The sequence below is a fragment of the Solanum verrucosum genome, unplaced genomic scaffold (genome assembly GCF_900185275.1).
Source record: "Solanum verrucosum unplaced genomic scaffold, falcon-dt-bn FXZP01000062.1, whole genome shotgun sequence".
Classification (NCBI taxonomy): Eukaryota; Viridiplantae; Streptophyta; class Magnoliopsida; order Solanales; family Solanaceae; genus Solanum; species Solanum verrucosum.
This window is the reverse complement of record NW_026020477.1, coordinates 7,419,198-7,428,650: the sequence shown is the minus strand read 5'-3', so window position 1 is coordinate 7,428,650 and position 9,453 is coordinate 7,419,198. Positions and strand designations below refer to the sequence as shown.

The 9,453-nt window shown below is 29.3% G+C and overlaps 1 protein-coding gene and 1 non-coding gene across 2 annotated transcripts in view; one reads left to right on the top strand and one right to left on the bottom strand.

Annotated features, from left to right (window-relative positions):
- The window catches only part of LOC125809198 (gamma-glutamylcyclotransferase 2-3), a 1,073,903-nt gene that overhangs the window by 156,223 nt on the left and 908,227 nt on the right, over window positions 1-9,453 (bottom strand). The window lies entirely within an intron of this gene.
- TRNAY-GUA (transfer RNA tyrosine (anticodon GUA)) lies at window positions 4,831-4,926 on the top strand. The gene is made up of 2 exons: window positions 4,831-4,867; window positions 4,891-4,926. It is a non-coding gene; the product is annotated as a tRNA-Tyr (tRNA).

The window sequence follows — 9,453 nt, the reverse complement described above, 5'->3', positions numbered from 1 at the left end:
GGACAACTCCGTCTTAAAGTATACTCATGAGGTATTTAAAACCTCTTGCAATGCTTATATCATGAATTTCCATTTATTAATTATACCTAACATGATATTAAATAGAATATATAATTATTTAATAATATATAAAGTTAGTACATACATTAATATTTTTTAATTACATCCTACCAAACAACTCTTTAATTGCATGTGTTCACATGATTCTTACTTTGAAATGAAATAATGATTATGCATCCAACTTACTTTGAAATGAAATAATGCTTATGCCTCCGACAAAAGCCCAAAAGGACAGAGGTGGAGCCACCCCTATGGGTAGTGGGGTGCACATGCACTTATTAATTTTAAAAAAAATTATATATATGTATATATTAAGAAATTAATAGAAATTAGGATATAATTAATAATACATCAATAAAAAATATAGAAGTATTATTGTGTTATTAGTACAAGTTAGAATATCCACTCGTGAAATCTGAATTTAAATTCAACTAGAGTGTTTATTTCACTATTCTTATCTAAATTAATACTCCCTCCGTCCACTATTGTTTGTCAGGGTAAAATCATGCACAACCTTTAAAAAAAATTAATATAAGGTGCAATTTGACTAATATAACCCTACTATCAATCATTATTAATATGGTTTGTACTTTATTGAAAACTGAAAAACAACTTTTTTTACATTAAAATAGTCTTGTAACTTTAAAATGATTACTTTTTGTTACTAGTAGTTATGTTATTATTAAAGGCAGAATTGGAAAAAGTGACTACTTGTTTCTTGATTGTTTAAATTAACAATTAATTTTAGACATCTATTTTTAGTATACCTGACAAACAATAGTGAACGGAGGGAGTTTTAATGCACCCAAAAATTTTAAATTCGCAAAAATATAGAATAGACATGGATCACATGAGTTGCAGAAAAGTTGACCTGTCAAAATACAACCAATTAATGTTGTCGCTAAAGGCGGAGAAAACTAAGGGCATCTCCAATCCAAACACCAAATTTTATAGCACTATTTTTTGTGTAATCAACTCTAACTCACTGCACCAAATTTTACACAAAAAAGGAATAATTTTCTCTCTCTTCATTATTATATTATTATTTCTTATTTCATTTATATTTTCTTATTTCATAAAATAAATTCTTTCTAAAACATATATAATTCATATTATTTCCTTTTATAATCGTTTAATATAAAATTATTTTGTACCATAATTTTTTAAACAATATAAATTGCTAGCAAATATTATACATTATACATAATAATGGATAATACAAATAAAAGTGAAATCATTAATGAAATACAATTAAATAAAGTATTGATGTATACTTTATTATACCCCATACAATTCATATTTTAATAGTATTGATGGATCCGGAAAGAATCTGTCAGATTATTAAGTTATTGTTGTAATTTTTTTAAATTATTATGTTTTGTTGTACTTTTTAAAATTACTATGTATTTTATATTTCAATTTTGATGTATGCCAATTACTACTTTGTTGAAAGTTTATTATTTTCGGTTATTTTTAAGTACATTGTATTATTTGTTTAAAAATCTATATGTTTGCATTTTTAATTTTTGTGATGGTTAATTGTAGTTATATCCAATTATAATTTATCGTAGAATTAACATAATTTATTTTTAAAAAAAGTCATATATAGAAAAATGAATTTATAAAAAAACTAAATTTTATATCTAAAATTAATATTATAAGAATATTACATAAAAAATATTAAATATATAAGAGATTTAATTAAAACATACAATTTATATACCGTTTAATTAAAAGTTTGTATAATAAAATAATATTAAAATATTAAAAAAGTGAATTGATGTGATGAATAGTGTTACATCAAATTTGGTGTAACACTATTCACACACCAAATTTGATGTAAAAATTAGTGTGAATTGGAGCTCAAAACACAAATTTTATACCAAATTTAGAATTTGATGTAAAATTTGATGTTGGGTTGGAGATGGTCAAAATAAGCCAACCAACAAAGGAGGGATTAAAAGTCTCTGCCACGTTAAACTTGGGCAGTCAATGATTTTCAAAAAATTCACACCAAACTGTTTATAATTTTAGTTAGGATTAATTACTTGAGTGAATTTTTTTTAAAAATAATTACATATTTTAAATATATTTTAAGTAATTTTGTATCAATAATGAATTAAATAAGTAATCTAATTGTAATAAAATAAATCAAAAAAATGTAAAATGAATTAAATTTGTATTAAAATTGTAATACACAATATTAAAGTTGACTTAGAAGAGAGAATGAAGAATGAATGAATAACATAGCTAATGAAATACAAGACAGTGATCTATAAACTGAATTAAATGTATATCATTGTTCGTGAATAAAATATGTATTATTTGTCTCTTATAAATTATTTTGATTTATATCATTAAGAAAGAAGTAATGTTTGTAATATGTATTAAAAATGTGTTGTGCGTGTATTGCAAATATATTATAAGTGAATTACCTAAATTGTTCTGATTGATATCACCAAGAAGGGGATATATTTAGAATATGTCTTATAAATGTATTGTTCATGACTTTTATTCAATTTTAATATTGTTGCAAGACAATTTTGAAATCTTCATCTTCTTCAAGCTTTAATTTGAAATTTCTCCTAAAATCAATGTTAAAACTTAATCAATCTCCCTTAAAATTAAGATAAAAACTCCAAAATGTTATTTTCAATAATATGGAAGAACAACTTATACAAACTCATCACAATTTTGTAAAATCCAAATAATGAATTCAAAGCTTGAAGCTTTTGATGGCCATCAATGATGAATTCTTGCTGCTGCAATTTTAGAGATTTGAAATCTCTGTTTGTGCACACGATTTTGTACAAATTGTGGGTATTTGTATTCTTTTTCTCGTGATATTTTAGTGTAAATCGTGCAACATGGGTGTAAATTGATTTGAAGATATGAATATTTAAAGATAGTTATTTGGATTAAAAATTTGAAGAAGAAGAAGAAAAGGAGAAATCATATCTAGAGAAAGAGACGGACAAATAGAAAAGATAATGGGTCCTTCAGAGTGTTGTACAATTTTAATCTAAAAAAACTGTTAGATTTAGTTTTTTTAAAAAATATTGTCCTAAATGGTAAATATTTTCTCAATATATAAAAATGAGAAATTGAATAAAAATATCCTTAAATATTACTACCTCTATTCACTTTTAATTGTCATGGTTCCTTTTTTAGAGTCAAACTATAAGAACTTTAACTATCATTTTATGATGTATTTTTTCATCATATTGATTTATGCAAAAAATTGCAATTTATAGTACTTTTCGTATAGTTTTTGAATAGCTAAATTTTTTGTTAAAAATATCACTTTAATTTAATCTAATTTAACTTTGAAAATTAGTCAAATTGACTTTCGAAAAACGCAACATGACAATTAAAAATGGACGAAAGGAGTAATTTAGTCTAAAAATTCTCCTCCCGGTCAATAATTTGATTAAAAATATATCTTTATTATTATTTAATAGATCAAAAATATCCCTTTTCAGAAAATATAATATTTTTTTTCTTTTTAAAAATTATTTTTTGATAATAATTTTATTTATTAACAAATGTTTATCTTACCTCTCTTTAAGCAAAAGCTTTAAATTTTCAACTCTTAAGTCAATCGAACACGTTGTACTTAGGCCACCAAGACCCGATTCTTATGATCCAATGCACAGCTTGATTCTTCTCTTGCTTTTATATTCACTATATTTTATTATTATTGTGAATTCAATTCATTATATAAAATCAATCTACCTCACGTTTCCCTTAAATCACTTTGATAAATTCAATTATATCGTTTTGTGGTAAATAAAAAATAATTCCTAAAAAAGGTGAATAATTCTCATGGTCAAACGGTTAGTAATTAGTAATATACACAATTAATGTAATTCATTTTTACACTATCACGTTATTTTTATTTTTTCTAGCAAACATTAATATATTTTATTTTTTAGATATCAAATTCCAAGTTTTAAAAGACTTATCTATATATATTATTTAGGTATAAAAAATAATTTACTTGTGATAAAACTTAAAATTCGATAGAAATTCACTAGAGTTACTATTTGGTGAATTTATTTTTGATATTAATCTTGATTGCTAAAATTGTCATTATCAGAAAAAATCAACAAAGTAACTCTATAACGTTGGAACAATCTTTCAAACCACACACATCTAAATATAAAAACCAACATTATATTATACTAAATGTAATTTTATTGAATGAATTATTACTTCAATTATAACTTGAATTTTGTGCAGTTAAAGTAGTTATAGAAAATATTGAACTTTTAGAGCCAAAAAAGTAAATCAACAATGAAAAAACTTTAGAACTATTTTTGAACCTCATTGGTAATATAAATTCTGAAATTAAAGTTTTAATTACAATTCACGTACTCGTAAGTTGCAAACCGTGGTTAAAACAGTGTTTCTACTACGTAGAATATTGCTCCCTTCGATTCATTTTAATTTTTTACATTATTAAAAATAGTTATTTTAAATTACTTATTAATTTATAAAATCAAGAGAACTAGTTTTTTTTATTTGATTATAATTAATTCTTTTTGAAAGTGTACAATCAAATTTGTAAAGTTTTAATTTTTTTTAAAAAAGTAAATTAGTAAAATTATATATATATATGATTTCTAGATAGAGATATATAAAGGAGAAAGTGGACAAACTAATAGGAAACGGAGGGAATAAAATTTACATAGCTTACACTATTAGCCTACTCATATAGAGAGAATAATAATTAGTTAAATAACATTTGTTTGATAATTAAAACAGCAACCGACCTTAGCTCAGTTGGTAGAGCGGAAGACTGTAGTTGGTGAAAAGCCTGGCAGATAAATCTTTAGGTCGCTGGTTCGAATCCGGCAGGTCGGATTTTTTTATTTTTTTCCCAAAAACATTATGCTTTTTCTTTTTCTACTTTCAAAATAAAAGGGTGGTGTTTTTTATTTAAGAAAAAAAACTTGTAAATAGAAAATACAACAAAAGACAACTGCTTTCGAACTAAACTCTTAAAAGCTATCCAATAATAACATATTGGTATAATCTCGTATGCAGATCTTACTTATAGTTGTGACTTATAGATGCGTTTCTGATAGATCCTTGACTCAAGATGAACGATCTTTATATTTTTTTTCACAGAGAAATTGAATCTAGTAGCCTTGGAAGAGATTTGCAAGACTACCAAATCTCCCATATTCCCAAAGTTTTTATTTTTGGTCATGAGTAGTTCTAGCCAACAATAGACACATCATTTAAATTCAAGACATTCACCTTGATTCTTTCAATTTCATTCATTATTTTTTTCAGTTGTGACTTCAAATATCATAATTTAGTGAAGTTTTTTTAGAACTTTTTTACATATAATTATAATATACATAGCAATTCTCCTAGTGTCAAGATCATTTACACCAATTTTCAAGTTGCATTTCAATACATTTTCAAGGTGATTGTAGAAACATGACATTGCTTAAAAAAAAAATACTTTTCTATTGTTGGAATTACAGATGATGGAAATCCATTAGGGAAGAAAGATAGCAAAGGTTTCATTATGAAAGAGAAGAGTGTTTCAGACATAGATATTGCAAAATTGAAAAGAACAAAGTAAAAATGAAGACTGAAGAAACACGTGGCCTCACAGCTGGCACCAATCCAGAACCTTCCACAATTTTCTGTTCTTGTGTAAATATTATTTCCATTTATGTTTTTATTAATTGTAAATAATAGTTTGTTACAAGTTAGCCAATTGAGATAGCACACTTGTTAGTCTGTTAACATTTTTATTCCGCGTATTTCGTATATATACATTTGTTATGCAAAAATAAGATATACAGAAAATTTAGCTCAATTGTTCTTCGTCTATTCATTCATGGTATCAGAGCAAGAGTTTTGATTTCTACTCGTTTCATTTTTTCAGTTCAATATTTTGTTATCATGGTAGAGACTATTGAAATAGCTACTGGGACTACAGTTCCCCTTTCAACTGTTAATATGCCCTCTACTGATTTGATTAACCTTGCTCACCCTTACTTCATATCACCTTCTGATTCTCCTGGTACTTTGTTGGTCAATACTGTGTTTGATGGGAAGAGCTTCGGTGGATGGAAGAGAGGCATGTGGATAACCTTGACTGTTAAGAACAAATTAGGTTTCATTGATGGATCAACTGTGGAACCTGAAGCAGGAACAGACCTCCATCGAGCTTGGTCCAGATCTAACAACATGGTAATTTCTTGGTTACTGAACTCTCTTTCTGGAGAAATTTCTGAAGGTGTCTTGTATTACTGATACGCTCAAATTACACTTACCTACAGAAGTATAAGCGATCGTTATCAAGTAAAGAACCCAACTTGTAGGTTGGGGTCAATCCCACGAGGAAAATGATTTAGACTTTACTTTAACCAATAATTATATTCAATTAGTCAAATTATTTCCAGAAACAGGTAATTAAATGGGGGTTTGTTTGTATAAAACGAAGGGTAAGAATTCAATAAGTAATCAGTAATCAAAACTCAACTTTGGTTGTTATCAATATAAGAGAAATAACTAGGGTATACGTGTTCCCCACAAGCTCATAACGCAGTAATCCTAGTAACAACAATCCTTTCCTAGTGTATTACATGCAGAGTGATAAGTTAGGTATCTCTAAATCCTTGGTCCGGTATCTAGAGAATTTCACCCCGCACCTTGGTCCGGCTACGTGTGTATAATTTACTAACCATTATCTTTACCTCATATTAGACATCATAATCGATGTTTGGCTTAGTTATTACTTCGCACCAATCGACACTAGCCTATTAGATAGTATCATACTAAATCTATGTTGATAATTTTTTTCTTGTTGATTACCTCCTTGGTCCGGCAAGTAGCAACAAGGCGAGTTCTAACACGTGCACTCGTTAAAAAGACTTCTAAACGAAAGAATTATCAATGCATGCAAAACACTATTCAAGAATTGCTTATTTACTATTCATACTTTGTTAATCGCTCATGGTTCCCACAACCCTAGTTGTGGATTTAGTTACCCATATTAGCAAGAGCACAATTCATAGGTTTAGATGAAGGAATCATGAACTTACATAAAGAGAATAATAAACCCAGAAATTTAACTTGAATTGCAAAGCCAAAATCTTCAAAACGAACTTAGGAAATCAATAATTGCTAGTGTTGCAAATTAATCTCCAAAGTCACAAAGTAAAACTAGAATAATAATGTCTAACCTCCAAAAACGAGGTTTACATGCCCTATTTATAGAAAACAAATCCTAAATTAAAAGGGAAACAAATTAAGAAAAGTTTGTTCAGGCACGCGTCTTCATTCCACGAAACTGACTCACGGACCATCGATGGATCTACGATCCGTAAGTCCCTTCCGTCAGCCAGGACTTAGAAAATATTTCAGCTTCCGAAAATCAGCTTCTCTGAAGCAAACGACGGACTTGCAGTACGGACCGTAGATCGATCTACGGTCCGTCAATTCCCTCCGTAGCTCCGCACTTAGAATCTTCAAAAATCAGGTACTGGAACCCTCACAGTCTCATTCTACGGGTCGATCAATATGGTCCGTAGATCAATCTACGGACCGTCAATGGCCACCGTGGTTCCACACTTAGTCAGATTTCCCTGATTTGTCATCTATACCTTGCTTGCTGATCTACGATCATCACCTACAAACCGTCAATGGACCTACGGTCCGTAGATCACCTCCGTAAATGCCTTTTTTCTGCATTTTTCTCAGTTGTCTCTATATTCTGCGCCTGAACATCTTTCCTACAAAATACAATAAAAACACATAAAAACCAATACAAAAAGGCCCTAGACACACACAACTTGTAAGTGAAATGTATTAGAAATATCGTAAACTCACGGTATATCAATTACTCCACTGCTAAAGATATTTGGGCAGAATTGGAAGACAGGTTTGGTCAGAGCTCTGGCCCTCGTTTTTTCCAGCTTCAAAAGGAACTCAGTGACCTTGTCCAAGGGTCATCTGATATTGCTACTTACTATACCAGGATCAACCGACTCTGGGATGAGTTGGATACTTTAGACTCTTTTACTCTTTGCTCTTGTGTGTGTTCCTGGGAGCAAAAGAGAAAATCGTTAAGTCCAAACAAGATGAACGTCTAGTTCAATTTTAATGGGACTCAATGAGTCTTATTGTGCTGCCAAGGGTAACATACTCATGATATCACCCTTACCTTCTATTTCAAATGCTTATGCACTGTTGATTCAGGTGGAGAAACAAAGGGAGTTGCAAAATATCCCAAAATTTCCTGGGGAATCCTCTTCTTTTATTGCGACAAATCAAACAAATATTGGTCAAAGGACTTTTTCTACTGATTTCAGGGGTCAGAGAGTTCCTTATGATGCTAAGAAATCAACTCTTTTATGCAAATATTGTAAGAAATCAGGGCATCTTATTGAGAAATGCTATAAGCTACATGGTTTTCCACCAAATTTTAAATTTACTAGGCAAATTTTTTTTCAGAATTATGTTCAGGGACATACAGTGACTTCAAATGAGTTTTTTGGAAATTATTTTATGGCTGATGTGGACTCAACATATTCAGGTAAACTACTATCTACAGATCAGCTAACACAGGTGATACAGATGCTTCAAAATATGAAAAACAGTTATCAAAGCAGCAATGTCTCTGAAGTCACAACCTCTGTTAACTGTGCTGGTATAGCCTTTTGTCCTCGTCCTTTTTCTTTGAATTTACATGTTGATCCTACCACCTATACTAGGCAAACTTGGATAATAGATTCAGGTGCAAGTGAGCACATAAGCTATAACAAGGATCTCTTCTTCAATCTTGAATCTCTACCTAAGACTATTTGTGTTAATTTGCCTAATTCCCAACGGGTTGAGGTCTCACACTCAGGTTCTGTGAAACTTTTCTCTAATCTTATCATTCATAATGTTTTATTTGTGCCCAGTTTTCACTTCAACCTCTTGTCTGTCCATCAGTTGTGCAAACAACTTTCTAACATGCTAATTTTTACCTCTTCTCATTGTTTCATGTAGGGCCCTTCAATGAAGAGCCAATGCTCCTTGGTGAAAGTCAAAATGGTCTCTATGTCCTTAAGAATAGGCTTCCAGTTGCTCTTTCTTTTAAAAATTCTAGTTGTAGTTCTCATTCCTTTAAGGATGTTTCATCCAGTTTGTCTTGTATTTCTTCTAATGATGTTAAAAGTAGACTATGGCATGTAAGATTGGGTCATATCCCTCTTTTAAATATTCAGCATATTAATGAAATTTCAGTTTCTGTTGTTTCAAAGTTTTCTATGCCCTGTTCTATTTGCCCCTTAGCAAGACAACACAAACTCCCTTTTCCTACTAGCCAGATTTCTTCTAAGAAATTTTTTGACTTAATTCATATTAATACATGGGGACCCT